The sequence below is a fragment of the Harpia harpyja genome, chromosome 9 (genome assembly GCF_026419915.1).
Source record: "Harpia harpyja isolate bHarHar1 chromosome 9, bHarHar1 primary haplotype, whole genome shotgun sequence".
In the NCBI taxonomy this organism is placed as follows: domain Eukaryota; kingdom Metazoa; phylum Chordata; class Aves; order Accipitriformes; family Accipitridae; genus Harpia; species Harpia harpyja.
Window position 1 is genome coordinate 45,419,507 of NC_068948.1, and position 18,317 is coordinate 45,437,823.

Consider the following 18,317-nt stretch of genomic DNA (forward strand, 5'->3'; position numbering starts at 1 on the left):
AGCTCCACCAGTAGATGTTTCCATCATTAGCAAGATTTTTGTCTGGAGGTGAAGGGATGCGGTGGCCTTCACACCGCTGCTAACGAAGCTGCGTGGGCAGGGGTTAAGTGCTGGGGGTCAGCCCAGTGCTCAAGTAATAGCAGCAAGTGGAGGTTTGTGCTCACAGGGTGCGAGGGACAGGGGACCTCATGGGTTTTACGTGACCAGCCCAGGGGACAAAGCACGGCATGAAGACAAAAGCTGTGGGAGGAGAGGAGGGAGGGATGATGCAGAGCCGAGAGTAGGAAAAGTTTTGCTCATGCACGCAGTGTGTAATTCAGCTTGCAGCATCTCGCTGGAGCCAAGAATTGAGTAAGAGGCCAAAAGGGATGAGGTGTTTATGCGGCTAATGAGAACACACGGGCTGTAATCATCCCTGCTGGCGAGAGCACCCCAGGAGGGTGTAAACCCCCGCTCCTGGCCTTCCACCAACCTCAGATCACTGGGAACACAAGTGGATCCTCCCTGGGGAGGGGGATGACGGATGACCTCGGTCCGGCAGTCTGTCTGTCCTGGGTACCGGCAGCGAGGTGCAGAGGATGGGCAGGGGAGGGGACTGCCTGTGCCTTGCCGGAGCACCGGGGCAAGGATGCTCTCACTCCCTCAGGGCAGAAATTGCTGTTGTACCAGTCACATTGGCTTTTGGGGGGATTTTTTAGCCCCTTTTGGCTGGAGACCGAGCTGGCACAGAGATGCGAGTGCCCTGCCTTCCTCTGGCCCTTCGGCAGGGACCCCTGAGCACCGTCACCCTTCCCAGCATTGCTCCCTACCACTGCTGTGCAGGACAGAAATGTTACTTGGTGAGCTGGGAATGAACAAATCTGACCTTCTAGCACAGCCACGTACAACATCTAAGAGCATCAACCACTGCAGAGGAGGGGATACAGGGCTTGACCTAGCTGGCAGCAAGTCTCGATACAACTACACACCATACGCTGCCCAAAGCAGCTGCTCAGCTTCCCCCCCACCCTCTTCTCCATTTTCTCTCTCTTCTTGTTTGTTTGCTTGGCCATCCATGCATTTATCAGCAGCAACAGGGTCTGGCAACCCAAAACTTTCCCTGGGGAAGAAGTTCTGGCATCCAGTGGCCAAGTCGGGAGACTCTGGAAAGTTGCTCTGAGCCTGTCTCATCTCACAACTTGACATATCACCGCTGTCCATTTCCCTTCCCAAGGAAATCAGATTTGTTCCAAAGTTTATAGTTTCAGTGACCTAATCCCAGCGTAGTTGTTCCTGTTTCCCTTTAATTTACTGCCGCAGCTTGTATTAATTGATGTATTGCAGAGGGCTTGAGCCAAGCTAATTGTTTTAGAAAAAGAAAAAAAGAAGAAAGAAAGGGAGATGTGAGGTCCCTTAGTGGATTACGAAGGTATTTGAATGGGGAACCGGCAGCCACCAGAAAATAGCAATAGCTCCAAACAGAAGCAACTGTCTGGAGAGGTGGAGGCTCTCCAGGCTGCCGTTCGCAAGGTGCTGTCATGCCCTCTGCAAACAGAAATATCTTCCCTGGGATGACCTTGAAGAGAAAGACAAGGTGGGGGAGAGGAGGGCTGTGATGGACTCTCTACTCTGCCGGAGCTGCCTTTGCCCCTCTGGCACTGGTCTCACCGAAGGCCTCTTCTGTCGCTGAATGACAGTGGGGATCAGGGGAGTTTCCTGAGGACAGGAAAAAGGAAAATGTCACCCATGGTCCAGCAAGGATGATCTAAGGAAGTACAGGCTGCTCAGCTTGCCTGAGAAGGTGATGGAGCAAACCCTCCTGGAAGCTGTTTCCACCCATGATGGACAAGAAAGCGGTTGGGAACTGCCAGCAGGGATTTATCGGGTGTAAATCACGGCCAATGGACCTGATCACCTTCCAGGGTGAGATGATTGGCTCTGTGGACCAAGGCAGAGCAGCGCAAGCTGTATAACTTCACTTTAGCAAGGCCTTTGACAGAGTGTCCTAGAGTATCTTTGTGGCCAAGTTGTGGATAAGCAGATAAATTGGGGACACGTTGCACACTCAGCTCATTTTCAGATGATACCAGGTAGGGGGGAGCAGTTGACATGCTGGAAAGCAGGGTTGCTATCCAGAGGGACCACGATGGGCTGGAGAAGCAGCCCAACAGGAGCTCAGGGAATTCAAAGGCAAACACTAAGTCGTGCCCCTAGAACGGGATAACCCCAATTAACAGGACAGGCTGGGCCCAAATGGCTGGAAAGCAGCTTTGGAGAAAAGGATCTGGAGATCCTGGTGGACAAGAGCAACCATGATTCAGCTTGGCCAAAGCCAGCTGCTTCCCTGGGCAGTATTATTGCCCTCTATTTGGCACTTGCAGGTCTGGACAGTGTGCAGTTCTCAGCTTCCCAGGATAAGACAGACATGGATACACTGGAGGAAGTCCAGTGGAGACCACCAGCCTGATCAAGGACTGGAGCAGGAGCACACAATGCAGAAGGGGAGTTGGGCTCACTCTCCCCAAAGAAGAGGAGGGGAAGAAGAGACCTAATTGCTGTCTGCAACCACCTAAGTGGAAGCTGGGGAGAAGACAGCCAGAGGTCACCAGAGGCAGGATGAGATGCAATGGCACAAGAGAAATTCTGGCTTGCTATTTGGGGGCGGGGGGGGGGGGGGGAAATGTTCCCCATGAAGGTGGTCAAACACATGGGATCATTGTCCTTGGAGTTATTTGAAACTTGGCAGGGTCATGGCTCTGAGCAACCACCTCTGGCCCTGCCTTGAGCAAGGACACCCATGGTGCAGGCAGAGGAGGCAGGGTGCAAGGCAGAGCACAGAAATTGCTTGTACAGGCTAGGTTTGGAGACCTCACACACAGTTTTGGTGGTTGGTTTTGAAAAGAAACCAACAGAGAACGAGACAGAGGAGGAAGAATCTTCACCTCCACCTGATGGGACCGCACAGTGTTCCTAGCACCTAACACGCAATGCGGTGCTCTGCACAGATGCGAGCCAGGTCCGATCCCACGGGACCGAGGGAGGAGGTGGGGGTGTCCTCTACCCTCCCTCATCTCCTGCCCCCCCGTCCCTCCTCCATCTCCCCTGGGAGACGTGAGACCAGAAGCAAAACCCCAGGCACCAGGTCAAACCAGGACCTTTTTGGGGACCACCGCAGGGCGGTGCGTGGTTGACAGCAGAGAAGCGTTTCGGAGATGGGGATGCATGGAGGGGCACCCCGGCACGCTGGCAGACCCCAGAAGCAAAGCCCGGCTCCCACAAGTCCCTGCCGCCCTCTGAACCACAGCACCATCAAAGTATTAAAGTTTTGCAGGCAAGAAACTTGCTCCTTGTTGTTTTCCTGGCCAAAAGCCCCCCCTTTACATAAATCAGCCCAGGCTCTTTCAGCATGGCTCTCACAGAGAGGTTGATTTATTTGGGAGCAACACAGGGAGTTTCCAGATTAACGCTAATTGCTCTCCCAAATTACTTAATAGTTTAAATTGCAGTCCTCTCTTTGGAAATCATCTCAGACAGTTCAATAAAAAACCAGCATCGAAGAGACAACTGCAAATTGATAAGGTCTTTGAGACGAGGCTAATATCATTGCTGTCTGGCAAATTTATTCATCTGAAATAAAACGAGGAGGATAAACAGCCTTGCTGGGTGAGGAAGACACCGCCTGCTACCGAGTTGCTCAATTTTCTCTTCCAGAGATGCTCTTATTACTTGGAGAGAGCTGCAACACTGCTGAAACAAGGCAGCCGACTGCAATGCCCGTGAAAATAGCACCAGCTTTTTCCTCGCAGAGAAACAATAAAATTTTAAAAAATATAAAATATAATAATGCTAATACTACGGCGAATGCTTGTGCTAGTTATGATGGGAGGCAGGGGCTGGTGCTCTCCTCCAGGGGGGCTGCTGGGGTCCGGGTTGGATGCAGGAACCGGCTGGTGGCCACCAAGCTCCTGCAGGGTTGAAATTGTCACTCAGGAGGGGAGAGGAAAACTTGTTTCATTTTGGCGGTTTCCCAATTTCCCAGCCCCTCCGGGGGCAGGAGATGCGATGTGGCTGGCAGGGGAGGGTGAGGAAAGGCGGAGGGGAGGTCGGGGCAGAGATACAGGAGGGAGAGCCAGATGTGGGCATGGGGGGGGGGCTCAGCATCCTCCTGCTGCGGGGAAAGGGGGGACTGCTGGAGACACCAGTGGGGACACAACCCCATCGAGGAGGTTTAAACCAGCCTAAAGGTGCAGGACCAAGAGCGCGGGTGCAAAGGAAGCACCAGGGTGGTTTGGGGGGATGCTGACCAGGACAGACACCGCTGGTGCACCGGGAGCGTCCCCTCTGCCGTGCAATATTTTGGGGTTCACTGGGAGCATCCCCTCTGCTGTGGAATATTTTGGGGTCACGGTGCAGCCCAGGAAGGCACATATTCAAGGTCAGGGAGGACATCAGGACCAGTACGGCGGTGGCCAGGCCCACCGTCCCGAGGTGACTCCACTCGCCGACAGCCCCCCGGGACCCCGCACACCCTGCTCCCACCCAGCCAAGCCCCCATTCCTCCCTGTGGCACACTTCGCTCCCTAGGGCCAAGCGAATTGCTCATTTCCTCTGGTTTTAAAACCATCTTTGGAAGGTTTGGCCGGAGGGTATTAGGGAGCAGGGTGTTTGCTGACACCGGCTGATGGGGAGCAGCTCAGCCCCATCTGCCTGTAACACAAACCTCTTCCACGCCAGGTCCCCTCCAGCCCCCGGCACTGGGCATCACACCAAAAACCACAGCGAGAAGCTCCTCAACGGATCGGGGAGGGGGCTGAGATGCAACCAGCTCAAAGAAGAGGCAAAAAAAAAAAAAAAACCAAACCAACGAGCTCTTTCCCTGGAGAGCGGTGCGGAAGCGAGGGGGTTACCAGGAGCCGCTGCCCAGCGCGGTGCCAGGAGCCACGGGGATTTGAGAAAAAGCCCGGTCGATGGCTGCCATCTGCTCCTGGCACCTCATGCCACTGCCGGAGCCTGGAAGCACACGAGTGCATGGAGAAAACAAACCGCAGCCAGCCCTCCTCCCTGCCACGGCCGGCCAAAAGCAGCCGGCAGCTCTGCGAGCCCGTGCCAGTAGGCTCGGTGCAGGCAGGGGGGACTTGCAGGCAGCTGGGCCAAGCCGCCGAAGCCCTTTGGGGTGTTTAAAGGGCTGCGAAACGCTTCCCCGTGTCGGTGGCTTCGCAGCCGGGGACGCGTCCCACTCTCCCTTGTGGGATGGCTGGTGGCGGCGAGGCTGGGGGAGGCAGCGGGAGGGATGGGAGGCAGCTGGGGGGGGATGCTGTGGGATCCCCATGTGGGGACTGCCCAGCCCTCCCCGCTTCTGCCACCCAAAGATGCGCCAACAGCGTCGGTTCTCTGCGCCACGGCAGCACCGATGCCGAGAGAGAACCTCGGGCAGGGGCTTATCCTCCCGACGACATGCAGATGCTCCTGGGGCTGCCGCCAAGGGAGGGATGCGACGGCAGAGCCCACGCTAAAGGGCACTCGCACGGCGACCCACGGGGCCACGGCTTTGATGGCACCCCCCAGCCGCGGGGAACAGCAGCGTGGAGATCCATCCCCATCCCTCCGGGAAGGCATCCAAGGGAGCCGGCTTGGCAAAGCAGCCAATTAAAGCAAGAAACGGGCAAACGGCGAGCGCCGGCACGCAGCCTCGCCTGCCGCGGCCGGGTGGCCTCCGAACCGCAGGGGAGAGCGGCCGAGTTTCCCGATCCACATCCCAACCCCCCCTTGGGGCTCAGAGAAAGAAAAACCCTTTAAAAAAAAAAAAAAAAGTCTCATTCATCATTCAGCCTCTGTTTGTTTTCTGCACTCCACTAAGCTCAAACAAGCAAAACAGATTAGCTGGGCTCATTTGTTTCCCACTTAATTACACCTCTTTGGCACTGATGTAATATTTCAAGATTTGGGTTGCTAAGGCTCAAAATCCACCTGCCCCCCTCCCACACCCACCTTGGCTTTTCATTTCTGTAATAAAAAAGCCCAGATGGATTTTTTTGCAAGAAAACCTCTAATTATTGAGGAATTCAACGCTCTGAATTCAGAAGCTGCCAGCGAGCGCTCAGGTTGTCAGAAGCAGATGGACGGCGGCTCCAGCTTTTGATCACAGTCTCTGATCCCCTCCCTGAAAAAGCGGGGGGGGACGACTAAGGACCCCGCATCTGCAGCCACGCGCGGCCCCGGATAACTTTAGTCATTCCCCCCCCCTCCCATCGCCCAGGATTGCTTTGGCATCAATAGGACTTCCCAGGAAGCCGGAGCAGCTGCGTGCCGACGCAGTTTGCAGGATGAGGTCCTTGCTGGAGGAAGGAGCGCACGCCTCCCCGCAGAAACTGCTGCACAGGCTGGAGGTGCCTTCCCTCCCCTTCGGCTGTTTTTCTTCTTCCCTTCCCCGGGCCCCACGGTCACCCCTCTGTACCCCACATCGCTTCACCCATGCTAACATGCGCCGAAAATTTGCTGTGGTTAATCGAGGTGGAGCACGTCTCACCAGCCCGTGGCATGTAGGAGAAGCTAAAGAGCTTCAAAAGAGCAGTAAGATGCACGTGGGAGGGATTTTTAAGGCTTCCAGTGCATAAAATAGTCCTGCAGACCCCAGCCCATCGACCGGCTGAGCCAGGAGGGAGCTGCCGACCTCCTGCTCCGGCCAAAGGGAAGCTGACGGCTGCACTGGCCCCCAGCCCACCGTGCAAAGGCCAAACGTGTGCCCAAGGGGTGCAACAAGTGAAGCACCCGGAGGGTTGGAGACAAGACATGATCCTCCTGCAATTCCCAGGCTAAAGGACCAGCAGGGGAGGTGGGGCAGAGCAGACCCCCACAATCCCATTCCAAAGAAACCCAGGTGCTCCCACTCCTGGAAACCTCCCAGTTCGGTGGGAGCCATAGACGTCCGCACCCCCTCGGCCAAGCAGAGCCACCCTGAGCCTCCCCCCTGCCACCCCACAGCCAGACCCCCCCCCCCAGGTGCCCCCACCACCCCCAGCCTTACTTGTGCCCGAAGAGAGCCGGGCATCGGGCATCGCGTCCCTCTCGCCCCCCACCACAGATGCCGCTTGGCCGAGACCCCGCTCCCCCCTTCCCCAGCCCCCAACTTACAGGATTTCAGCCCCAAAGGAAAGAGCAAACAAAAGGCACACACCAACTCCATCGCTCTGGAGCCGTCCGAGAAGCGAAGGGCTGGCCGGAGCCGGGGGGGGGAGAGAGGCGCTGGGCAGCGAGGAGAAAGGGCTTTTTGCTTGCGGTGGAGCAGGCGGAGGGGACGGTGGAACCGCGGGAGGGCTGCGTGCGCGGTGCCGAGCCGCCTGCGCGGCCCCAGCCAGCTTTCCCACGGTGGCATTCGCCTTCGCCGGGGCCCAGCAGTGTCCTCGTCCCCTCCCCAGGCCATGCCCAGCACCGTCCAGCTCTCCCAGGACCCACTCTGCCCATCATCTCAGCCAGGGCATCCCCTTGGGCTCTCCAGAGTTGCGATGGGGGGGGGAAATGGCTTGTGGGTTTGGGTGACCAAAATACCCGCAGGGCGCCTGGCAGTGACCGGTGGCTGACGGAGGCGTTTGGTTATTCAATAACTTTTAACCTCCCCAGGTGGAAGTTGCTCTACGCCTGCCTAATCACACAAGCTGTGGGTTTCGGCTAATTTTCAGGCATTTAGTGGGGTAGGGTCTGTCCGTCTGTCCCTTGGACCAACTGGTGGGGTTGGGAAGGAGGGCAAGGATGAGAGAGAGCTTCAGATTTGAGTTCAAAACACCCGACTAATGGGAAAAAGTAGAAGGAGAAAGCTCAGCAAACCCTCACGAGCTGCAGAAACAGGCTGCAGCAGGTCGTCCCGTGCTTCCCAGGGACACGTGCCCAGGGGATTAGGACCTTCCCCTCTGCAAAATGCTTTTTCCAAAGCAGAATAAGTCACAGACCCAGGGAGAAGCTTGCTTGCACACCACAGCCCAGGCGAGCAAGGCTCTTTTTGCCTTAAACCAAAGGAATTATTATATATGTCTATAAGGAAGGAGATTTTTTTTAACCCACCCTCAGAATAGCAGGCAAGGAGCTCTAGTCCTTGACGCAGCAGTGGGGTTTTGTTTGAACTTCACCTCCCCGGCTCGATGGGGAGATAAGGGGTTCTTTCCGGGCATCTTGAAGGGTTTTGCATCGATTTTTCTCAGCTATAAAGTGAGGGAGAGCAGAAAGGCGCGTGCAGGTTCCTCACCACAACTTCAGCCCCCGTGTGCTGCAAAGTCAGGTGTGCCCAGAGAATTAGGATGCATCCAAAGGCTGCCGCATTAATTAAACAAGTGCTTCAAGATTAAATCATCACCAGGGACCCTGTTGTCTCCTGTCCCCTCCAATCGCCCCATCCAGCATCCGACCAGCAATGGCAGAGCTGCACCTCAATTCAGCATCAGGTTCAGCTGCTGCAAACCCCCTTACTTCCCCAGCTCAGCTAGTGCAGAGGCAATTTGCTGCTTTAAATTTAAAAGACTTCAACCCCAAGCAAGAGCCCCCCAGCCCCAAGCAAGGAGGGATGCGCTGGACCCACATATTGCACCGGCACAGACATGGTTTTCTTGTCCAGAAGCCTCAGCTCAACCCCAAGGAACCCAAACCTTGTAAAATAAAAAAAAAAGTTTTCAAAAGTCACATCCTGCCCTGATTGCTGTCAACACCTATAGATCAGGTCCTTGCTATACTTCACACAAGCCCTTCCCATCCCAATGCAACTCGGATGCTGCTCTTGAGAGCAGGAACACTGTCCTGCGTGTCCTCCAGTCACTCACTGTTTGCCTGCAAAACCCCAATTTTATTGAGTTGCGAGCAATTTCACCTGGCATTTTCCTCCTCCAAAGCCAGAGTCAGTCCCCGCTGCTCTGCACTGGGGCCGCTTTACCAACGAGAAAGACTTTTGAGCAGCCATCTCGCAGCGGAGGCACCCAGGCACTTCAATGTTTCTGCCTTTAAACCCCCAGTTGTGGCTTCCCAGTCCTGGATTCCCAGGATCCATCCCCATACGTTAACTGCCTTCATAGAAACAAGAAGGAGGCTGGTGGAAAAGGTGCTGTGCACTGATGTACAGGCCATTTTTATAACTGACAACAGGCGTTTAGAGAAGGGGCTTGGACATCTTCAGCAGTGCCGGAGGAAGCCCTGGAGGGATGCCCCGGGGCTGCAGCCGGCCAGGAAGAGGCAGCAGCTCCCGCTGGGACATTTGCTATTTTATCAGCTTCCCAAGCATTTGAAGGCAAGCCCTTTGCCTTCCCCACCTTATTTCCACAGGCAGGAGTGTTTTGAGCCTCCGCAACGGTTTTCATCTGCCCCTTTAGGAGCTGAGGATGACCTTCCCAGCCATTCAGCCCCCAAATTCCCCCCCACCAAGCACAACAGGCACCCCAGCACATAGCTCCGGGCACACATCCCTGCAGCAGGGCCCCATCCAGCATCACCCCAAGCCCCTGTGCCAGTCCCAGCATGCACGGACCCAGCCCCAGGGTCCCAACCCACCAGCCCCACCAGCCCCAGCACAACCCAGGTCTCGCTCACCGCCGGGTCTGGGGACGGCTGTAGTGTTGTTCCCTTGGGAAAACCAGTCCCACGGGTGTTCCCCAGGAGGCTGTGGGTGAGCAGCACCCAAGGGTCCCTCTCCTGCTAGGTGCATTGTATTTAAGGTGTGGGAGAAAGCGCTGATAATGGGGCAATCCATTTTCCTCCCAGCACCTGAGGCAGGTTTGCTCTGAGCCAAGCCCAGGGCCAGGACCTGGGGGAAACCACCAAGAGCGTTTGCCCAGCCATAGAGCAAGGGATCCCCGCTGCCGAAACCTTCCCCTTCCCAGCACCGTGGCTACCCAGAGCCTCCCCACATCCCTGCGGATGCAAACGGGATTCATGATGCGTAGGCTGCAGAGCCAATGTCACCCGGCAGAGCCATAGCTTAGTTGCTCCACCAGCGTGGATGCACTGCTGTAAATGCAAAACGAACTCGGAAGCAGCCCAGCGTGTTGGTTTTTGGGGGGCTCTGGGGAGGGAGCAGGGATCGATCACTGTATGGTAGGAATGTCATGGGCTAATCTGAGCAGCAAATCTCCCACGCAAGGGTTAAGCAAGAACCTATCCCCACCCAGCATGCTGGAAAAAGGGTTGCATTGTTCAAGCAGCTGAAAATAAGAGTATATTACTTCGATCCTAAAAAAGAAAGCAGCATGGCCGGGCTGAGGGAGGACCCATTGCTCCAAGGACAGCTTTACCACACACACAGTCGCAAGCACTATCACCCATCGGATTTGCAGGCCTGAAAATAGCTGCCAGTGAGTGAAACCCAACCCGGGGCTCGGCTGCCGCAGTGGCACCGCTCTAATCTCAGTGTCCACAAGCTTGGGGGTGACCGTCTCCTCCCGCATCCCCCCAGCTCACGGGGCAGTGTCCAAGGTCACGAAAGCCTCTTGGTGCAATGTCAGCTCGACAGTGCCAGCAGACACAGAGGGACAGCAGGTCCCCAAGCTTGGGGCATCCCCAAGCACCTGTGGCCCCAGCAGGCAGCAAACCAAGTGCTGCAAAAGCTCCCGAGATAAATACGTATTTATGATTTATGATTCTGATTTTCCAATTTTCTGCATGGATTTCCCCTGCAGATGGAGGGATCCCTGCCCCAGCTATCCCTCTGCCCCCGGCTGTGCGGAGGGTGATGTGGGCAGAAGTGCTTGCTTTCATGCTCAGGGGAAAAAAATTGTTTGTGGTCCCCCTCACAGCAGCCCAGTTTTCCCAGAAAATGAACCCACGCAGGCACAATGGGCTGGCAGGGGGCTGGCAGGCTCTGCCCAGGTCTGGCTGCCCACAGCCGGGTGAGCTCGGGACGGTGCCCTCGCCCTGCCCATTGCTGGGGGACTGGAGGGAACTGGGGGGAGCAGCACCCAGCTGAGCTCTCCCCCCAGGGGCTGCTGGCAGAGAAAGAAGGGAGGAGAGGCCGAAGGCTCACCCATGGTACTGGTGGTGATGCCCACACCCGCTACAGGTGGCAGATTGCTGGGCCATTTCTTTCCACCAGCTGGAAATAGGGATGTGGAGCCTGCAGGTACTGCAGAGCATCCCTACCCCATGGCTATCCATAGGATGGGGGGCACAGGGTCTTTCTTGTCCCCTCCGGACACCCGCAGCGATGCCTGGCACCCCGCCGTGCCCGACAAGGTCAGCCCATGTCCTGGTGGGACAACGTCTCCTCCAGCTCTCTCAGTGCCGGCGGCACGGTGCCGGCCACCCAAATGCCACTCGGGTGAGCACAGCCCTCCAAGTTCCCAGGCACAAAACCTGAGCTGCAGGTTTATTTTCTGAGGGGACCTTCAGCATTCCCATCTCCACGCCACAGTGACCTTGCAGCACACCCAGCCATGAGAAGGTGCCCTGACCTCCCCCAGGTCCAGGGTTTGCTGCACAGGACACAGAAAGCCACCCTGTCCCGACAAAACACAGAATAAATAAATAGCTGTGAGGCACGGGAAAGCCTTCAGCCAGTTTTTCTACCTGGTGCTGCCGAAGGCACGGCGTGGCTCTTTAACCCTTGGAGAAGGCTGCAGGTGCAAAGTTTAGGGCAAAAAGCTGGGAATTGGGAATGAGACCTCCTTCCCAGGGCTGCCGGGAAGAAAGGGTCCTGTGCTGGGAGCCAAGCGGGAGCTCACGTAGTATCTCCAGGCACAAGGCAAGACGGCCGGGGGTCAGATTTCTGTCCCAGAGGGCAGCGTAAAAATAGAGGTGAGGAAAGGGAATCTGCTGAGCAATGGGACAGCAGGACCATGGGGACCTTGGCCACGGCAGCCCCTTCCGCAGCAAGTGGGCCCAGGAGGATGGAAACCCCAGGGCAAAACACAGCGGGGAAGCCGGGCAGCTCCCTTATATGCCCTGGCTGGCATTAATCCCGCTAACCAGCCGGGTCTTTCTGCAAAGCGGGATCAGCTCTGCTCTGGCTCAGAGCAACAATCCTGTTAAAGAGCGGGTGGCCACGACAGAAGCAGCCAATTAGTCTGTGCATCGTCAGCCGCCTGCCTGGGGCTCCCCGCAGCCCCCACGATGCTCTCCAGGACATCCATGGTGGAGCAGGCTCAGGCTGTCCCAGCATGTCTTGCTCCTGGGGCAGGACAGCCCTTGATGAGCTAATCAAGCCCTAATGAAGGGCTGGAGCTGTGCTTTATCCCCCAGCCCATGTCCACACGTGCATCACCCAGGCAGGACCCCCCCCCAGTCTCTACTGGGGTGGCTGTGGGGGGCTCAGCCCATCCCTGCCCCCCCCAGAAGGGACCAGCCCTCTGCTCCAGCAGTGAGAGCTCATTGAGGCTCCTGAGAAAGCCCAGACAAGCCCGGGGAGGAAACATAAATTACAGCGGCCGAACAATACTCCATTGTTGGGCACCGCCACAACCCCAGCCCGTGCCGGGGCTGCGGCCATCCCGGGGAGGACCGGCACCAGCAGGATAGTCCAGGCCCGGGTCAGCGATGCCGGACCCCCGCTAGCCCCATTCTGGCTCTGGCTGCACCACGAGCGTTGTGGTTTCCCTGCTCTGCAAACCCTGTGCAGCCCCGACCCCCCCACCAGCGCTGGACTGGGATGGCTGAGAGTGCTGGCTGGGGGCCACTGCCGGTCCCCACGCTCCGGGCTTAGGGCTCGGCTCCTCACCAGCCTTTTTTTCTCCCATTTCTGCTGATACAGAGCAGAAAGGGGAACTCAGACCCGCTGGCAGCAGACACGGCGCCTGGAGACTTCCCCGCGGTGACAGCGCGGTCCCCACAGTGGGCAGAGGCTTGTGGCCGGCATCCAGGTCTAAGAGCCAGGTGCATCATCTTGGTGCCCATGTATCTGGTTTTTTAAGTTCAGACCAATAAAAGGCTTCAGCCTATGCTTAATTTTGGGGGCAGTCGAGGAAGATACGTGTGTATAGTAAGCCTCTGTGTGTCCGGTGGGAGGGTGGGTCACCCAAGCAGCACCCAGGACACACGGGGACATCTCTGAAGCCACCCTCCCTGGTGAAAACGCAGATGCCCTCTGCTCTCCCCTTTCTCCATCAACATAGCTGACCCCAAAGGAGTTGCTAGCCCAAAGCCAACAGCCCCCTTTGATGATGGTACCCTCTCGCTCCAGCCAGGCTGGCTGCACCCCCATTGCGCCAATGCCGCCGGCACCCACGTGGGAACGGTGCCCACCCTGAGCCCCGACCCGTGGTCCTGCAGCATTGCCGTGGGCTCGCCTGGGAGCGGCGGTAGGAGGTATAGAGCCGGCGTCCTGGGGGTTTAGCTCCTCTTCCACTCCCTGTGTTTGTTCTTTGCTTGTGAAGTATTAATGGCTTGTGATTCATCAACAGCAAGAAGGAGATTACGGACACGTGTGCGTATTCATGTGGCTCTCTGAAACACACGCGCGCGCGCGTATATATGCAGATATGTATTCAGAAGCTCCTCTAATCCGCCAACGCCATTGTTAAGACTGTTTTGGGGATATATTGCACATTTATCGCCATCCTGGTGCTGGCATCTAATTAGCCACAAGCCAGGAGCGAGCTCAGCATCCCTGCGCTGGGCTCAGCAGGGGCTCGGTGCTGCCGCCAGCATTTCAATTAGCGGCTCCGTCCCTGGAACCACCAGGGCCCTGGCTGCCCAGTTACACACCAGTGCCAACCAGTTATGCTCCAGACTGGTGGGAGCCCTCCAGATTTACACCAGGGGAACCACCAGCAGGGTTTAACCCCCTGTTTATTGCATATATGCAAGAGATGGTGACACCATGATGCAGCCAGCATCCCATTTAGCCTGCAAGGGAGCCGGCGAGGGTGGCGACGTCCATGCATGGAGAGGGCATCAGGTGGTGGTTCTTTACCCCCAAATCCCCTGTTTCTATCTCCTCTGGGAGATCCATGCCCGATCACAGCAACCCCCTTCCATCCTTCGCAGGAAAATCCCCCTGGCTGGCCCCACCGCAGCTCCCCACCTGGGATGTGCCTGGTCTAATTGGTTACCAGCTCCTGCAGGCTTTGAAAGATGAAAAGCCCTCGACAGGAGAAGTGTTGAGTGTTCATGGTTTATTAATGGTGAGCCATCATTATTTTACCTTTCAAGCACTCAGGTGATAGCAAGGAGGAAAGGGGGGGGGAAGCAACACAAGCCCTCCACAACCTTCTTCTCCATCTCCTACCATCGGGTACCGCCTGCGCCAGCCCCGCAAGCGAACGCCGCCGCTGCTTTCCAACGGGCTGTTTTGCAGATTTATGGCGGCCCCCCCAGTAAAACAGCATGGGAGAAGCAAGCAAACAAAGCAGCAGATGCGAAGAGCCTCCAGCGCTTCATCACCGGGCTCAGCCGTCCCCACGGGGGTCTGGTTGGGGAGGAGCATCCCCCCCCGGCACACACCCCACCCTGGCCCCAGCCCCTCCACCGAGCAGAGCCGTGTGGAGATTTATCTGCTGCCTGCCCCCATCATTTGCCCGACTGCCACGTTTTCGGCTGCCGCATCTCCCTGCGGCTCCCATCCAAATGTTCGCCATGAATTATCGGCCCCGAAGGTTGTGAGCTGACACGGTGGGAGAGAGGAGAAGGGGGGGGTTCGGCAGCGCCGTGTTTCCCCCTGAGCATCGCTGGACCAGAGTTTGGCACCGAGATGCTCCTGGGGGTCTGATGGACGAGAGTGGTCCAGACCCCGCCACGGACAAATACTCTCACCCCACCACCGGGATGCGATGCCGCTGCGGAGCAAGGAGAGGGCAGGGAGCGGGCGGCGGCGCGGGGACGCGGAGCAGCACAGGGGTGCAATGGTTTTCAAAGGTTTTTGTATTTTTTTTTTATTGGCATAAATAATTCATACACTGTCACCTCACCAAACACTGCACGAGAAACCACGGGAACAAATGGCTATCCATTTCTGCAGGTCACAGAGATTCGCACTCAGTCAGACAGCTGAAATTATAAATACTTTCTTCAAGTGTAGAAAACGTTATAAATGTTACTGTACAAATTTACATCGGGGAGATCCATCGTGCCTTTCTCAGCAATTTTTTTTGTTGGTTTGTGGGTGATATTTTTTTTGCACCAGAATCAACTGTTCTTTTCCAGTGACGAGAGTTTTGCAACAACGACAACAAAATATATATATATATTTATGTATATATTTATAAAAAGAAAAGGGAAAGAGGAAAAGGGAAATGAAAGTCAGCTCATTCTGCAACGGTCAGAACTAACACAGAGAAAACAAAGCAGGCCATCGAGTTCAGTTTGAAACTGTACAGGATTTAGAGCTCATTATATATGTATATATCTATATACATACATATAGAGATATGTATATATATTTATATATACCTTATGTACAAGAAAATGTAACAGCGTACTTTACAGAGACTGGAAATTAAAGAAGGCTTTTGCAGCTGACCAAGCTTCCCGAAGAATCACTATTTATTTGCAAAAAAAAAAAAAAAAAAAAAATTAAAAATAAATTAAAATAAATAAACGGCGAAGAAAGGAGGAAGGAAAGCGAAGGCGCCCAGCAGAGCACTGGCCGCTAGTGGGCTCGACCCGGGGCTCCCCGCGGCACTTGGGGGGTGCAGACAGCATCTCATGGCACCACCAACACATCACCCTTCTCTTTAGCATGGCCAAAGAGACTAAGCCTTCCACCAACTCTTCCATAGCATCTAGCAAAGACTGAGCAGCTCCTCCGCCTCCAAGACGTTCATTTCTGCCTCCCATCTGCCTTAAATCTTAATCATCTCGGCTCCTGCTGTGGTCAAGTACTGGATAAAAGTCATCGGGGCTGGACTCTGAGCTCAGCATCCCCAGGAGCCACCCAGTCATGGCTCAGCGAGGATTTGGATAATTTGGGAGGAAAGGTGGGTAGAAGAAGCAGAAGGACCAGGGGCTATAATTTAGCAGTCAAAGGAGGACATAGTGCTTCAGGGCCATGCAGCACCACCACTTCCATCACTGGTAGCGGCTTCACTACCCAGCCCCAAACACGGTGTTCCCCATGAGCACTGAAACGCTGGAAAAAAACTCAGACAGCAGCAAGCTCAGGGACTGGGAAGCTCGGGGAAGAGCCTCGGAGCGTGACCGAAAGGATGAAGCAGCTGAAAGCTGGAGGAGCAAGGCCAGGAGAGCATTGCTGGGGCTGCTCCGCTGCAAGAGCCCGGGGACATACCCTGGGGCTGGGGATGGTTCCCGACGTCTCAAGCTGCTGCTCAAACCACCACCGTGCTAAAATTGGCTCCGCTTTCGCCTGGCGCATCTGGAAATAACCCCTGTCTCTCCTCTAGCTCACGCAGCTAAACTGAGCCACCGGATGGACCTTCTCGCTCCTTCGGATCTCCTATTAGAGGGCATTGTGGAAAGCTTCTCCTACATTCTCTCCCTGCTGAAGGGCTGGATATTTTTAAACTGGGGGAAAAAAAAACCCTCACAAAGCCAGAGTCAAAAAACAAAGAACAACAACAACAAAAAAGAGTAAGATTTGTTGGTTTGGTTTTTTTTAATAATTAAGACTTTCGAAAATAAGAAGGCATGATGCAAATAACACGGCTGCATAAACAACCGTTGCTGCGCTGAATGGAAGGGAAGGAGCTGCTCTTCTGAGCTAATTTATGATAAATACAGGGCAGCTATTTTTCCATCGATACTATTGTGCAACGGCTCTGCTCGTGGCCCGGCTGAGACGTTACAGTGAGGGAAGGGGGGGAGAAAGAGGAGGGAGATGAGGGAAGAGTTGGCAAGATTTGTTGGCTATAGGAGCACTTTGCTCCTTTCAGGTGCCCAAAATCCAGGGGAGAAATGTTTGGCCGAGGCCGCTGCAGAGAGCCCTGTGCTCCTGGTGAGGACCTGATGCCGTGGGGTAACCAAACCAACATGCTCATCAGTTCACTTGTTTCCTTGAGTCTCGGCTGATAAAATAGAGCAGGCGTCTGCCAAGGGCTGGTGAGACCCCGTAGGAGGGACATGTCAAGGTGAGACTTTCCAGGCAAGTAGTGGGCTTAGGGCACAGAGAGCAAACCCACACCAAGTCTTTCAAGACGGATGTTGTACTTTCTGCCACGAATCTGCACAACGTCTATCAAGCTACAGCATTTTGCCACCCCAGTGCTGAGCATCACCCATGGTATCACCTCCTTCATCCTTCCAACGTGTTCCACTTGCTACTGCTCACCTAGGAAGTTCACGCCTGCTTAGAAACTAAAACCACCGAGTGAGAAGGACACCACGTTTCTACAGCCATCGCTCCATCTGAACATGGTTTTGGGACCGGTGATTTCATGGTGAGACCTCCCCGCGCCCCCCCGGCAGCCGAGACCTCCGGCGACGGGAGTGTGCTCCCTCCCACAGACCCCGGCGGCACCACCGCAGGTGAAGGCATTGGTGAAAACTCAGAGGGACTCTGAGGCTTAGTGCAACATTTATGGCACACGTGCGCACACACGCAGCGGATGGAGAGGGCATTAGAGCAGGGAAGGGTTGGGATGGGGAGGACGGGCGGCAGAGGACATCGCTCCTGTGGCAGGATGGAGAAGATGGGGGGGAGCGGTGTTAGCGATGGAAGAGGTGGAATGCGGAGGAGGCAGAGGGCAAACAGCCATGGAACATCCTTCTTCATCACCGGGATGAGGTGATGCTCAGCCACCTATGCTGAGCTCTGTAGCATCACACCCAGGGACCACAAACAGCCCGTGCTGCCTGGTGCAGGGGGCAATTAGCACAAACGAGGGCTCATCCTGCCCTTGCTTGCTCCTCCCACTTGGCCTCAGCGTCAAAGGCAGAAGCAGGTGATCCTGCCTCATCCCCACTTCGTGCAAAACATCTGAGAGCGAGATGCGGCCGCATGGCACAGCAAATGCCCCAAAAGCATCAGCAGGAGACTCATCCAGACCGACCCCCTGCCAGCACGCTTGGAGGCCAGATTCACTCCCCCTGCTCCTGCCCACCTCAGATTTTATACATATGCACGTGTGCAAATTTTAAGAAATAAAAGCACCTTCGTACAGACCCCCATGATTAAAGTAACATCTCTTCCTAGCTGCAGTTAGGTTTCTAATCTTCATTTACTTATGCTAAAGTGGTTCAAATGCCGGCACGGGGGAGTTAGAGGAGCAGCAAACAAACCAGGGCTAGTTAGTTTGCAGAGCCTCGTCACGTCTCCAAATTAAAGCTAACTTAGACTACGATTGAATTATTCAGGATGGTTCCTGTCAAGCAATTACGCTCAATAAGGGCCTGAAAACGCAATTTGCTATCATCTGTCACTTGACAGCTCATCTAATGGGCTCGAGGGCCCATCCCAGCTGATGGGGAGAGGGAAATACCGG